The sequence below is a fragment of the Neodiprion fabricii genome, chromosome 7, assembly GCF_021155785.1.
Source record: "Neodiprion fabricii isolate iyNeoFabr1 chromosome 7, iyNeoFabr1.1, whole genome shotgun sequence".
Taxonomy (NCBI): domain Eukaryota; kingdom Metazoa; phylum Arthropoda; class Insecta; order Hymenoptera; family Diprionidae; genus Neodiprion; species Neodiprion fabricii.
Window position 1 is genome coordinate 16782856 of NC_060245.1, and position 16640 is coordinate 16799495.

Genomic DNA, 16640 nt, shown 5'->3' on the forward strand with positions numbered 1-16640 from the left:
TAAAATCTTGAAACGAATTGGATCATATATAACCCACTAAAAGGAACGAAGGTTAACGGTAGTTGATCATGAAGCTTCTGGAGAACTTACTTCTTCAACATAAATATTCGACAGCCACAATTTACTTTTGTATTCTCCAGAAATGAAATGTTGTCACAATTAAACTGCGGTAGTGGTATTGGTAACTATAGCGAGACACAGTATTTGAAATCCCAGGTGTTAGTCACTGTTGTAATCTGGTGTATACTTTTGTAATACATACAAAGCAATTCTGGCGGACTTTGTAATTCATTGTCATCTATTTTGCCATCATTTGTAATCCATTTTTATTCTTTTTCTTATCATTGTAATCCCTGAAGATCTTGCAATCCTTGCAATCTCTGCAATCGATTATAACCTTTGTAATTGTAATCGGTCTTCGGCATTTTTTTTTTTTACAGTTATTATCCGTTTGTTGAATTTTAATACAGCTTCAAGTGATTCCGATACTTTTTTTGTTTCTCGCCCCAAGAGACTCGCCCTTTGTTTAATCCATTGTTATCTATTCTCATATTTTGTAATCCATTTGTATTCTTGTTGTTGGCTTTTCTAATCCTTGAAGTACTTGTAATCTTTGTGATCTTTGTAATCCGTCGTAATCGCTGTAATCGCAGTACAGTGTAGGCCATTTTTATACTGAACACTGTTTACAATTACAAAGATTGTAATGAATTGCAGAGATTACAATGATTGCAAGAACTTTAAGAATTACAAAGGTAACAGTAATAAAACAAATGGCTTACAAAAGATGAAAAGAGATTACAATGGATTACAATGGATTACAAAGTTTATTAGAATCTCTCGGATCATAGCTGCAAGTAATTTCAATATTTTTTTTTCTTATTCCTTGCCCCCTGAGATACCTTTTTTTTTTGGTTAATCCATTGTAATCTATTGTCATATCTTGTAATCCATTTGCTTTGTTTTAATGTTGTCTTTGCAAAGTTTTCATTCAAAGAAATTCATACAGAATTCATGTAAAAAACAAGTAAAATACAATTTGAGAAACCCTGTCGTAACACGAGCTGCAGACCTTTGGAGTCATCCCGTTCCGCGTGCATCGGGGTGTAGAGACATTCATTCATGCACACATGAATAAGATACATGGGGGCCTTACAGCTCAGGCCCTTTTTATCGCCTCCCTCGTGTATTCGGCACCCACGCAATGGCGGCACGTTCACGTGTCAACTATAGCATTCTTATGTAATTTGTTCAATTCACGCGGACGACCGAGGTGCCCCGGCTTTGAGACTCTGTGGCCGGTATCGTTTGTCGTTTCTTCCTCGTTTATAAATCGAATTAACGGACCACCTTACTTGGCCGTTCTTTTTATCCGGCTGCAGCAGGGTGTTTGAAAAAAAATTCATTTCTTTCAAACGCGCATCAAAATTCGGTACAGAACCTCAAATAGAATATCTCGGCCAAATGTGATCTCTTAATATCGATATTCAGAGGTACTTGTTTTACTTTTTCTATTTTCCATTTAAATAGCACGTCAAAAGAACCGGAAATGTATTTATTTTTTTTTATACATTGGCGAATATCTCTTGATTGGTCAAAGTTAGAAAAATTCTATCTCAGTACTTTTTTATAGTTAGTGAAATTTATTATAAGAATCTAATTTTTATGTTGATTATGTTGATTTTATGTTGATGATCGAGCCGATTACGAGAAAATTTGTTATTTAAATGGATAATGGAAATAATAAAACAGGTACCTATAAATATCAATATTAAGAGCTCATATTTGACTGAGATATTTTAATTAAGATGCTCCACCGAAATTTTGATACGCGTTTAAAAAAAGAATCACCCTAGGCTGCAGGGTATAATTTCTGATGTGAGAAATATTGCTGATACTTGCAAGGAAAGTATCCTAAGTGAACCTCACCGATCTTCTTTACTCTGTGACATGCTGTTGAATGTTAAAAAACGTTCGGTACTCGGTTACCTTCGAATCCTAACTCAGCGGTTTAAGGAGTACAGATTACCCCTAAAGTTGACCTCCAGTAACTGGTTTTTTAGATTGTTCAAATAGCTCGTAAAATTTTATGATGAAACCAAATTGATAATATTCATTATAAAAAAATTTTTCGATTGATGTTTTTGGTGTAGCTACAACAACAAATCGTAGAATTAAGGAAAATTAAGGAAAAATTGGATCTTAGGTACTTTCCGCGTTTATAGTGTAATAGTACCTGAAAAAATTCCGGGGATGTTTGATTATCAGCCATTAGTTGAAAATTGTCAATATTCAAACGGACATGCGAAAAATCTTTCAGGAATTCACCGTTCGCAGATAAAGCGTGCGTGGGATTGATTTCAGAGATTTTTACGAATTGTGCTGAAAAAATATTTACTCCGCTCTACGGTAATTTGATATGCATCAGAATTTTCTGATTCCGAGAGTTTTCTTTTTGCTGGATGTTTTCGATTGACCAAACCGGAAGTATCCTTTGTACACAGAAAAAGGATTTGTTACCTTTGTCGCAAACATCGCTATAAAATATAGTGAAAGAAGTCCTTTTTCAGTCGACAGAAATTTTGTTTGATCTAACAAAACAACCGGCAAAGTAACAATTTCTACTGTCAAGTAAGACGAGACAATTTATTTAAATTAACAAAACATTAATTTATTATTCCGACTTCGATGGATCGTCGTACTAAATAAGACATGAACAATCGACAATGACAAGGCTAACGATCCTCCTGGGGTGTAGTCGTAATTAGCTATGATTGCAATTATTTGATACTCACTGATGATAAAACTACAAACCCCATTATTTTATAGTTATAGAAGCCGATTAAAGGGAAAAAAATGACGAACTTATGAACACGTTTTATAATGATACAGTTGTTGGAAATGTGATTATTGGTTTGCTAATCCATAAAATGATTTAAGGTCACGTAGTACTCCTACCTTTACCGACCGAGCAAACTTTGTTCGTTTCTCTTTATTTAATATAGGAAGTGAAAGGGTGACTTTGCTCGGTCGGTAAAGCTAGGAGAATTACACGACACACGACTTTAACCATTTTTCAGTGGATGGTACAGTATATGAATCAAAACTTAAGACATCAACAATTATTCTGTAAAAATTTCACATTGTCCTGTATTTCATTCGCAATTTCTTGGTTAATCAGAAACTTTCAACCATCCAGTTTTCTCCCGCGAACTACGTACCCGACTTGAAGATGATATTTCTAAAATAAGGTGAACAAGGAAGGTATAATTGGACGACAGGTTTGGTCAGATTCAATACAGCCTAGCGATATGCGCGCTATTGACGTCACGAAGATGCAATATGCAGTCGGACCGGGGTTCCCCATTGTACGCCATTGTGCCTATTGTACGTCATTCCATCTCGTTGTGACACATTGTTACCTCTGGTAACTCATTGTCTGTTTATTTAGATAACCACCAACCCGTACCCGGCTTCTTCAGTCTGTGTAACTCGGGGCCAGCGAACTTACTGCTTTGTCAATTTCACCGTACAGGCTTTATCGAATTCGTAGCTTTCGGACTGTACCTGGTCTGTATTTGAACGGTCAAGTAGGGGTAAGAATATAGAAAGGTTGAAAAATATTGAATTGTCTAAAGAGCGAAAACTTGATTAATACAATTTTTAAGATGTGGTAAGTTGAAGTTTGGAGAGGTACAAAAATAAAAAGGTCAAAATACACAATACTAAAATATAGAATCGACAAAATTCGTCTCGTTAATCCTTCGCAGATTCTATATTTTGCCGTTTTATGGTTTCACCTTTGTGTATTTCGACTTTCTATATTTTCAGTTTATTTACTTGGACTTTCTAAATTTTAATTATTCTACTAATCAAATTTTCACATCTTCGAATGTTCGATATTTTGGTCCTTCTATCAATCCACCATTCTAGTTTTTCACCCCCACCCAGGCGGTCGATTGGCCATAACGTTATACTTCTGATTAATTAAATTACGCGATAATCGTGCGTTGGGTACTTGTGAAGACGAAGATTTCTTTTTGTAAATAGAAAAATGTAGTATACTGGACTTATAAATAAATAAAAGCTAACATACAAGTACTCAATTTCAAACTGCTTCGAGATGATTAAGATTCTGGTAGATTTGTTCGATTTCACTCGACAATGATTTAGTTTATTCAAAAAAACTATTCACTAAAAAGTCGTTAAAAGACATTTTTTTCCAGTAATGAATTTGATACTTCTATTTTTTGTTCATAATCAATATCGTTGCAATGTTGTAAAGTTAAATGTTTAACGCTACCAACGTGTCGAATAACATTTTTCTTTTTAAATCGTAGCAAATAGTCTATTAAATAGAATGTGAAATCATGAAGTAAGATCGAATGAATCTGACAGATTTTACCCATTTTTAACAATTTCAAAACGAAGCATTTGCACATAATTGTAAGCATTTGTTTATAAATCTAGTATCCTCTATTTTCATATTTTTGAAACAGATTTTCGTAGTTGACGAATATAATAATTCAGTGAATACTCACCGTGCAGTTATCCGACAGTAAAATTAATAACAAGTATCGACTTTCAGCCAACCGACTTCCTCAATCCAACCTAAGCTGTGCAATTCAGACCTGGATTTTCAATCTTCCACGTCTTGTACACCTGTCTCTCTTTTTCATTTTTTTCATCTCGCTTCTTCATCGTGAACTTTTAACTTCCAAGAATTTCCTCAGGCACGCTCGACCTGTAGGATTATTGTAAAACCCTCCACTCTCGCCTGAAGAAAATTTCTCGTAAAAACAGTTATATTCAGATATTTCTCGACAGATTTAAATTGAAAACTTCTCACTTTTTTTTTGATGTACGAGAATTCTTGTTCCTTCCGATTATTCTTTAACTGAAATGAAACGCAGAATTTTATTTTTACCCTGATGTCAAAATTCTCTACGAAGAAACCCAGCGGTTTGAAATTTTTTGAAATAGGTATATGATTCGGAAGCAATTAAAAATTTGCAAAATATTCAGTAAATATTTTTCAAAAACACAAGTCAGTTTTAGCTTTATTGTTTAAAACGATAAACGACAATAACAATTATTTGATCAAATTTTGCTGGATTGTTCGATCTGACAAATATACCCGAAGACGTGAATGAAGTGGAAAAATGAATATGGAACGTCAGCTGAATTCACGTGATTCAAAGGCCGGGGTTCAAAAGTTTTATGTCTGTGCTCTGAGTTGGCGAAGTGCAGATCTGGATCCTAGATATACTTTTTATTATAAGTGTCTATGACGGACGTTCGGACATCGACGACTTTTACGATTTTATGAAAATTTCCTACAGGGGTAATATATTCACCCTTCAGACGACATCAGTCGCCTCTCGATGTGAGAACCTATAGAAGAAATCCCAAGTCATAAGGTACATATTGGAAATATGGATCCACGTATGGCAGGAAACAGAAGGCCAGTTGAGAGGACAAAAATAACTCGCTAGAAATTCAATTTCTCTGCGGTTCGCAGTATTTAAATTCTGAATTATTCCATAACTCTTTACAATCGGTTGACAATTTTAAGATGTTGAATATATTGAACATCGCGTGCAGTTTTTTCATTCGCAAATTTTTCAAATTTTCTAATTACCCCTAGATTTTAGAAATTTTCAAGTCACAATATCTGCTGCTGCGTATTGTTTACGCTAAATTTCATGCCCTTATTAATGACGAGTACCTACCCGATTAATTATTTGTTGCTGTAATTTGAACATTACCAACCATTACCGACGATTACCGACCATTACCGACCATTATCGACCATTACCATACCATTACCATTTGGACATGACCGATCCGACTCGGTAGGTACAAAAGAAATCTATTCATCTGCAATTACATTGAGAAAAATTTCGATTGTCAGAATAACTATTAAGTTCAAGTAGAATCGGTAGCGTTACAACATTGGTTTAAATATCGTCATAATTACAGGAATGTGTAGAACAAGTAAACTATCTAACATGATCACAGTTGTCAATAATAAATTTTATCCAGGTTAGTTATATGTACTACATTGTTTATCTAGTTGACTAGATTTTATCGGTAAAATGAAGCTTCAACATAGATTAATCATTGCAACGGTAACGAGAAAATATATATTCACATATAAGTTCGAATGATCATTGTCAAAAGAATAACGGTAACGCATAATAGACTTTCTGGGTACAGCTATAACATTTCTTTTTATTATGTACTGAAAACTAACTTAATTCTTCGATCACGGTAATGGCTGAAAATATTTATTAGAACTATAAAGTAACCACAATTAGACATTTCTTTCGGTGTAGATGGAAAATTTCTATAAATAATAGTCAGCGAATAAAACATGAAAACCAGGTCGTGTTTTGCCTTCATTTTGCACAGGCTTATAAGTATACACTATAATCCCGATCTTACTGTACAATTATGACAAGTTGCAACTCCTAGATCACGCAGCTTGCGTATCGGATGATATTACAAACCGCTATGGCGTTTTCATATATATATATATATATATATATATATAATATAAAATAAAAAAAAATAAATAAATCGGGCATTCCAGTTAAATTGGACCAGGGTCTGACCCTCGCCCTCTTAGATTTCTCTTACGGGAAAAAAATCAATTTGGGTATAAATTGGCTTCCTCAGCTGATAGACAATGCTTGGTCCACAATTTTTCATGTCGTTGTTCCAACTTTAAAAAGTTTCTGTCATATTTTTTTTTAGATCTTTACAATCCTCCCAGACGCCCACAAAGCTCCTCAATTGTAGATATTTTAAGAGTGATTTAGACATTTTTCAAAATTATAAAAACAATTACATAAATTCTGTAGCCAACGCAAAAAATGTCTCAACCAAAATCGAAGTGGGTAGGTGATACGGGGATTCTTTTAATTATTTTATAACCAATTACTAATTTATTGTAATTATTTTGATTTTTTTTCTTCAAATTTTTCGGGTTTAATATATTTTTCTTAGTACAGCAACTATCTGAAAATTTTGATTCAAATTCGAAAATCAAAATATTTTTCAGTTATTTGGATTTTCTTTCATTCTTTTCTGTTAAATTTTGTAACAATTTTCCAATAGTTGTACAAGAAAAGATATATTGAACCCTGGTGATTGAAAAAAAAAAAATCGAATCAGCGAAAAAAAATAATTATTGATTATGAAACTAACAAAAATTACCGTTTCACTTGCCTACTTCGATTTTGGTTGAGATATTTTTTGTTTTGGCCAAAGGATTCATGTAATTTTTTCCATGATTTTCAAAAATGTCGAAATCACTTTCATAATGTCATCAATAAAGGGACCCTGGGGGCCTCAAGGGGGATCATAGAAATCTGAAAAATGAATTACAATCCTTTTTAAAGTTGGAAGAACAAAATAAAAAAGTGGACCAAATCCAAAAGAGTAAAGGTTATACTTCACTCGAATTGACCTGGAATGCCCCATATACAAGGTACTTGTCAGCTATACGCGTAGGCACCTAATCGTCTCGGCTGGAAGAAAAGAAAGGTGAAAATTGATCTAATCCCTTCTTCGAGATACGCGACACGCAGCGTGTTTCCAGCGTGCATCGGATTACTTTCAAGTTCCACGTTCAAGGCGTTCGAATTCAATTCAAACGCGAACCGTCTACCCAGCGATTCAAACATGTGTTGGTTATACTTATGCATACGTCATGCAGAGTCAGGTACATGCATAATTTCCCACAATATGCTCCATTAAGAACAGCTGCGAGTACATCAAGGCGATTACCTAAATATTTACATATATATATGTGTGTGAAATACACGCGTATAATTCTTCACAAAATTTTCTCATTCTGGCAGTTTATTTTCTCTCAACCTGCGCAGCTGTGACATCATAAAAGCTTGATGCTTGGTTCAACCCTTTCACGAATACATTTTTCCTTACGAATACGATTCACTTGAAATTTTCAATTCACGGACTTTTGGGATCACTGATTACGAATCTGAACCTGAAATTCGAAAATTCAAAATGGCGGATCCAATATGGCGGACGTAAATTCAAAGAGTCGTTTCATTTTGATAAAAGCTTGTGTTTCGTGGTTTTTAGGGTCACTGATTACGAAGCTGAACTCGAAATTGAAAAATTCGCAATCGGTGATTCCAATATGGCGGACAAATAAAAACAACAAGAAAAATTTTAAAGGAACACTGTGAATTTCACTCCTGTGTGTTAAGTTTGTGTAAAAATTGGCATGTGGATTTTCATACCAAATTAACGGAAAATTCTTTATTTCGTGGAAAAGTACGAATTGCGATGATTTGTTTACGTGTGATATTTTTCTAATAAATACAGGAATAAATTTCATAGTTTTTTAGGGACCATGTGAAACCAAAAAAGTAGTTATATAAATGAAAAGTTGCAAAAAAAAAGGTAAGTTAAAGGGTTAAGCGAGGTGCGAATGTGCGATTAATCGATTTAACGAAAGGACCGGTTAATAGAATAATCGATAAATCGATTGATTGAAGAGGCCGATTACTCGATCACTTGGAAAAAGATCAATCTTAGAAAAACAATTAATCCAGAATTCCGATTATACAACTCACAGAGTTTAGTTAGAACACGAATCGTTATAGTTTCTTAAAAAATCACGTCTCAGAATGAAATGTGTACTAAGTTTCATGACAATCGTACAAACGTTGTCGAAGTTATCGTTCACAGTCACAAATAAGCATGAAACTCGTATCTTTCAGTCGTACAATCGTTGGTTACAATAATAGCTATTCAAAGTTGAGTTAGAAATCAAGCTGAAAAATGAAACCAACCGAACGTTTAAGAAAGCGTTTATGCTCAAAATATTATTAATTCATTATCCTACTTATTTATGTTCTACTGAATTTACGTACTAATACGTGGTACTATAGAACGTGTTAATATTAATTACTTGCGTGTTATAACACACGTAATACTGTATTAAGGTATTTTTGTTCTTTCAAATGTGTCAAAAATATCCTGAATGATTTTCCACCCTGTGGAAAGCACGTTAATATTCAATACATTATCGCAACTGTTGGAAGGTTGATTGGAGAATAAAATTAAGTGGCAGTTGATAAAAAATTTTGCTGAAGCATCAGCATTGATCTAGAATCGAATGTTTGGCAAATGTGATGAAACAACAAAACGTAGAGTGAAAGGTGTTTGAAAGTTTATTCGAAATTTCTAAAACGGTAAAGACAGATCGATGTTTATCCATCTACAGTTTTCCAACTGCCGAAAGAAGCGAATGAAGAAACGGTCCCATAATGAAACCAATCTTAAACGATCGAAACTTGAAGATAATTTTTTTCTAAAATTATCCCCATTGTTACGTAAAAATCTTCCAACGAAATTTCTGGATTCTGCACGGAATGCCCCGTATATTATACAAATATAGAACCCATATGTGCGGCACGCGGTATATTTATACGCGTAATACGCATATACGAGTTCGTATCTCCAGAGGTAATTCATCGAGTTTCGCATTAAGGTGTTCTACACGAGGCTGACAGAATATCTGCATAAACCTCTCAAAGACATCTGGTTCTTCGCCCTCACCCTACTGGATGATGATGGCTTTGCGAAGGTTCGCAACTCGAGACTTGAGGGGAGCTTAGTCGGGCCGAAGAAAATAAAAGAAAATAAGATTATACCTACACGCGTATAAAACACATATATATATATATATATATATACCTGCGCTTATATACCTACTTATAAACCTTACCGTTCAGGGGGACTAAGACAATATTATTTTACTTCGAGAAAAACCTATCAAAATTTCCCGGTTATATATATCCATTTGGCAATGTTACACTTGACCCTTTAATTCACGCTGGGACTCTCAGTGTCCCACCTTTTTTTTTGCAGCAGCAGCAGCATCTTATTATTTACAGAACTCATTTTTTGGGAACAACTGCCGAGTTTTTTCGGCTCCAATACATCAATTTATTGATTGTAAAATGTTAGAAACTTGTACTTTCCCAAGAATGAAAGGATTTTCTGCTAATCCAGCACGAACATCCGAATGCCAATTTTTACACCAACTCGATACACGCCTAGAAATTTTACAGAATTTTTTCAAAATTTTTCTCCTTGTTTTTGCTTGTCCGCCATACTGGATCAGTTGTTTTGAATTTTCGAATTTCGAGTTCAGATCCGTAATCAGCGACCCCAAACGTCCATGAGTAAAAAATTTTAAATGATTCACACGCAACGAAAAATGCATGCACGAAAGGGTTAAGAGGATGCTATAGTCGGTCTTTACCGGCAGAGTAAAATATTGTTTTTTTTTTCTACTATCATCAAAAACTACGCATTATTCGTGTATAGATGCCGCACTTGGCGCTGACTTTGGTATTTTCACGCCAATGCTGCGTAGGCTTTGATAATAGTAGAAAACAGTAATATTTTACTCTGTCGGTAAAGACTGACTATAACATCCTATTCAATGCGTGTCTCGCTTTTTCTAACTTTTTTATGTATTTCAGGGAGATTGTTTGGCCAAAAATCGATGCTTCTTGTAAATTTTATTATCACGAGATGGTCGTACATTGACTATTTATAAGACAAGATAATTGTATTCGTATAAGCTACGTCGATCTCTTTCGAAATGCGCAAATAGAAGGTACTGGAATCATAAACAAGAGCGTAAATATCGATGCTTCGTATTAAATCACCGGAAGTGATCAAACATCTAGTAAATTTAATCAATCACACGACGTTTATTTACAAGACGATTTTCTACAATATCACTGAAGTAGGTTTCTTGTTTTTGAGCAACCATTCGATTTAGCCTTTTGTTTCTACGTGCATATCTTATCTTATATATCATATATATATCTTTCTTTCGAGCAAAGTATCCTAATGGCTAGACTTACAAGACACTTGAGTGGTGGCTTCAGACTTGAACTCTGCAGACGTCGTTCATCGTTCCATTAATGAGATTAATTGGTGACTTGGTCGAAACGGGCATTCGTCTCGCTCACCATGGGATCTCCCGCACGCACTTTTTTCAACTTCCTTTTATTCCCGTTCTGCATCAGTCTCTTCCTTAACCGTATCCATAAACGGATCTGTTGGATCTTATTCTCGAAAGTCGGCGCGCCATCAACGAATTAAAACAATTAACCAGTCAGCATTTTTACTCTGCCGCTTCGTTCCCACCATTAGCCGGTTCTCTGTGATATCAATTAATTCTTTTGAAATTCACCTTTCAAACGAACTATGAATCATAAAAATTAAAAATATCCTTCTCAACAACTGTGAAATATCAGTCAGAGAAAATCTGTGAATTTCCGAAGCGTACTTTAATATTGTACGTATTTAAATCTTTAAGACAGATCGTTGTTAATTTTTCCTAATTTAGCTGCTCCACCGATCCAAGTTTAAACATTAAGTATCATCAGTTGGCGAAGTTGCATTAAAATTACAGTACAACCCATTAGATAAGATTAAAGGTGAGCATATCGTTCGAAGAGCTGTGACATTATTTGACATTAAAGCTATCCGGTGAATCGTCGAAACTTCGTTAACGACGGAACAATTTGCCCGGAATTATTGATGGTACAAAAAAGGACTACACGTGTGACTAAGCTGAGCTTTATATGAAGCTAAAAGAAATATCGGCCTCTTTAACCGGCTGCTAGCCCCGATTATTGATCATCAAGCTGTTAGAGAATGAAAAAGCTTCTTACGTACCGAAAAGCCGCACGTGTAGCAGGGAGTGAAAGAATTTACCTTGCCTCACTTTTATCGCATATCAGAGAATTTTATCCGACAAATTTATCAGTGAAGTACAACACGGCAGGTATACTATATGCGTATTACTAACAAGGAGATAAATTGTTGGTAGAAATTTACATTTTACCGCAAGCTGTTCTACTCATCTTTGAAATACATTGTTGTACAAAAATATTGACATATTTTTATTTTACTTTTTTACTTCTTCACTTATTTCTCCAAGATTGTTCGTCTGAAATAATCCGAACATTTCATTTTTTTAAAACCCTGTATTAAGCAAATGAATTGCTTCAGATATTTTTCAAGTTAATGATGTTCGAATGCAATTTTTGAAGTATAAATCACGGCCGACCTTTTTCTATTTTGGCATATCATGTACGAATAATGCTTGATAATTAAGGTCATGTAGCAGTCCTACCCTTACCGACTCAGCAAGTCAACTCGTTTTCTTCATTAAAACAGTTTCGCGATTGCTCATTTTACTCCTCATTTTTTTCAGAATTGCGGAGTCTATCTCAACTACACACTTTCAACCCCTGAAATACAGGAAATGTAGAAATGGGAAGACGTGTAAAAAACTCCAAATTTTTTCGTCGATTTGTCCGATATGAGTGACTTTCCTCAATTCCGCTACGAAATAGCGATGCACCGTCGAAATTTGAACACTCTCCTTTCATTTGTCAATTTAATACAGAAAGATAAAGGGAGACTTTGCTCGGTCGGTAAAGGTAGGACTGCTACATGACCTTCATTGGGTATTACAGCGTCGATTTAAATTCGTGTTGTATTTATTTATTGATGCGTTAAAATGCGGATCAAAAGAATACGCCAAAGGGTTTATTTCGACTCGTAAACGTTGCACAGGAATCCAATTTGCATATTATTTTTAACCAGTCGATAGTCGATAGTTAACTCCCAGAATCATAATGCAAAACATTGTTTGATTGCTTATCTAAATGTAACTGCAGAATAGAATGGTACCTAGTCAGTTTTATTACTTCATTTATTAACCTATTATTTTCAAATAATTGGTAAATTCTATCTTAATAAATTTGTGTCGAACATTCTTGTCTAGGTGAATCAGGACGGATCTGATGAAATGATCTGGACGGATTTCGCAGCGCAATATAATCGTAAACTTGCAAAAAAATCGCTGAAGTTGAGAGAAATGCTAGCTTTTTAATTCCAGATCATGTGTTTTAGATAATAATAACAATAATCAGGGTATCTACTAGCTTGGAAAACCCTTGAACTCCTTAAATTATTGTGGAACGTTTTTTCACCGCGGAAACTTGTTGAAACTCGGGGAATTTTGGCGATTTCCTGGAGGTTTTTACATCCCCGCCGAGTCTTAAAATTTTGTTTATATTTTTATTTGAATGAAATGAATATATTCGGTTGAAAATTCGATATTCTTCATTTTGTCGATTTTTCAACACTTATTCAAGTATAGAAAAACTGCGTATAAAAATCTAGAAATCGGTAAAAATTTATTGCTCAAAAGCCGTGATGCATGAAAATTAAGAAAAAATCGTGAGATATTTTTTCACAGAATGCAAAAAGATAACCCTGTTTCAGCCAGATAAAAAATGTCAACTTTCAAATTTAGCTAGGAAACTCCTGGAATACTCGGGGAATTTTGAAATGAAGAATTGGTAGACATCTTGAATTAATCTATTTCTCGCTGCATTCACATTTTAGTTCAGACACATAGGGAAAATCCTCGATGCATTATATTTCATTCAATTAATGAAAGTCAATTTTCGAAGATTTTCTTCGTATCTCTAGTCCTAACTCTGGAGTTCTTGTTTACAAAATTGAAATATCAGATAAAAACTATTAAACGGACAAGTATTCCTTTACGAATTTGGAATGACATCTGGTAAGTTGGAACTTGGCAGTTTTTAATCCAGCTGATTTCGAATTCAAAATCAGATTTATCAATTACTAACAACTGTTGCAATATGGCCAACGATATACAAAAACCAGTCGGAATTCAATGGAAAATACAATATATTTGTCAGAGTCTTTCACTCGTCGGTTTCGTATCTGAATTTCGATCGGCGACGTTTTTGTAGCTCAAAAAAATTCCACATCCATTGTGGACCAGTATTCTACGATATTTTATCCTCTTTGTCTGCCCGATCCCACTTTCTTCGACTATCATTTTCTTCCGTCCTATTTTTTTCATTAAATAAAAGCATCGTGAATTTTGGATGAAACATCGAACTTCCAGTTCAAATGTTTGCCATTTTGTTCAGAGAAATTTATTTTTTACCTATTTCTGGGAAAAATATCTCAAAATTTAAAGAAAAATTGCTGAGTCGTTTTTGATGTATCGTGAATACTGTAAGACATGTCATCGAAAGAAATGGATGACCATGCAGTCATTAACAATGCTTCCTGTAACTTGTTCTAATTTTAAAAAGTGGTTAATCTGGCTGTCCTTGATGTGGTTAGCCTAAGAATTTCCCGCCAGGATACTTTCCGCATCCATAAAACATTAAGAAAATAACGAAATTCTGCATTTTGTTAAATTTCGACATTGGGTAGGTCAAAAAGTACGTGTCCGATAATTAATATATAAAATGTAGACAGTTTGAAGTTAAAAAAAAAGTTGCGTAGCTTAAAACAAAAATCATCCAAATCCGTTCATCCATTCTGCAGGTATCGTCGAACGAAAAATTGTCCGAATCAAGCTAGATATACATACTTTTGAATAAAATTAATCCCATTCAATTTCAACTTAACGGACGACGTATTTATTACGCAGTGCCTATTTTTATTAGAATATTAACACTCGATAACGAATAATATCTATTTTTTCCTATTTACAATAAAAGAAAAGCAAACAAATGAATTCGATCAAATAATGTGAATTATATTTTTGCACACAGTATACAGTAATAAATGAATCACGTTCCAAGTACAAATAAAAATATATAACAACTTATCAATAAAATCCCAAGGAGTTCGTCACCTTTCTTTATCTCGTTTCGTGGTTTAAATTTGCAATGTTTCGTTTTTCACCAACTTAAATTTTTCTGTTTTCATCATTTTGTTTTACTTGTTTGTAAAATATATTTGTTGATAAATTAAATGAACGTTAAAATTTGTTATGAATCAGATATCGATCGAACTTTTCGTTTCTCAAGCTCACTACTCAATTAATACTTTTAGACACGTCTTCGTTGTTCCGTCATTATTGTAGAAGTGAGAGCGAGTGTTGGTGAAGACACCCATCGTCAAGGTAACAACAGAGGTCAAGCCTTCACCTATAAGTTCACTAAATTAGTCAAACTACACCGGTCAACACAAATTTTGAATCTGGGTTCTAGATATCAAATTTTGATTTCTTCCACGTAACTAATGACAGAGAAAATAGTTTCATTAGATAAAGTTTTCTTTTCTAGAAGCAGGAACGACATTACGGACTGTAAGAAAAGTTCCCTATTTTCTTAAACATTTATTGTTAAATAACAATTAAACGAACCTCAGTTTCAAAAATGAAAATTTTCAAACAAAAGTGATTTGAATGTGGAACTAAAATTTGCTTAACTGTACTTTCTTATTTTCTTCAAATAGTACACGCTCTAATCAAATTGTTACAAACTGTTGCTCGTCAAGTGAAAAAATCCAAAAAATTCACAAACTTTTTCACCCATCAACTCGCAATATGCACCCTCTTGAAGAGCGGCCGTCTGTCAAGGTGTGGCGGTACCAAAGCCTCCGTAATCGTTGGTGGCAGCGGTGGGATGAAATGGACGTACGTAACAAGAGAAAGTGGAAACGGCAAACTGGCGGGAAGGGGCGGGAATTTGAATAACGTAGCGTTCGGAGTTTCAACTCAGTCGATATACGAACCAGCCGGTGTGGCGGTCGGTTGCCAGGCATCGTTCCTTGTGCAGCCGGGCGTTTCCATCCCTTGTCTACGTCGTTTCCTCGGGTCTTCCTTTCGTCGCCTTCTTTTCCTCTTCCGCTTCTCTGTCTTACGCTCTCCTCCCTACCCCCGCACCAGCTCCTCTCCCACCCATCTTCTTTTCTTCATTTATTTTTCTTCTCCTCCTCGTTTATCTTTCCCTGACTTACACACGCCCACACACACACACACACACACACACACACACACAGACCTGTCCATTCTTTGAATTCTTTCCACCCTCGACAAGCCTCGGGGCTCGTGGCTCACGCGCACAATAAACGTGCAAGAGTCAGGCGCGTAGAGACAGCGAGTAGAGAATCGCTCCGGGCCCTCTGCAAACCTAAAGCTGAACCGCACGAGTTACGTGAGTCGCGCTTTAGACACGCAGCGAACGAGTCGAAACAGTGTGAAGAAATTTTTTTTTTTTTTAACCTCGTTCATGTTTCTTTTCTTTTTTCTTTATATATCTATGTTACACACACTCCGAGTGGGCGTTGTCCCCGTTTCAACGTGTCGACCGTTCTCGGATCACGCACGTTTACTCCCTCTATAGTTCCGTCATCTGCGCAGGTGAGTTTCAAAGTTGTTGTTGATATTAACGTTGGCGCAATTTTTATTTTTATTTTTTTCTTTAATATCGATGAAAAAAAAAAAAAAAAAATCATGTTACCGTATACCTTAATTCCGTAAGTACAATCGAGAGTGAATATATTTTTTCGATCGTAATTACGGTACTCGTAAAACTATCGAGTTGAACGAGTTTACCGGGTTTCAGTTATATCGGCAGCGTGTTATTGTGGCGCTTGTTTTGAAAATCCTGATCTTCTTTTGTTTAGGCGGGAAAAATGGCGGTTGATACACATTGCGTCATAGTTTTATTTCGTTGCTAACCAAACAGGAGGGAAATTCGGATCTCTTATTTCGTTGTATGAAG

At 35.0% G+C, this 16640-nt stretch overlaps 1 protein-coding gene across 1 annotated transcript in view; it reads left to right on the forward strand.

Moving 5' to 3' along the window:
• LOC124186069 overlaps positions 1-16640 on the forward strand; it is a 102450-nt gene that overhangs the window by 48630 nt on the left and 37180 nt on the right. The gene's annotated exons all lie outside the window — the stretch shown is intronic.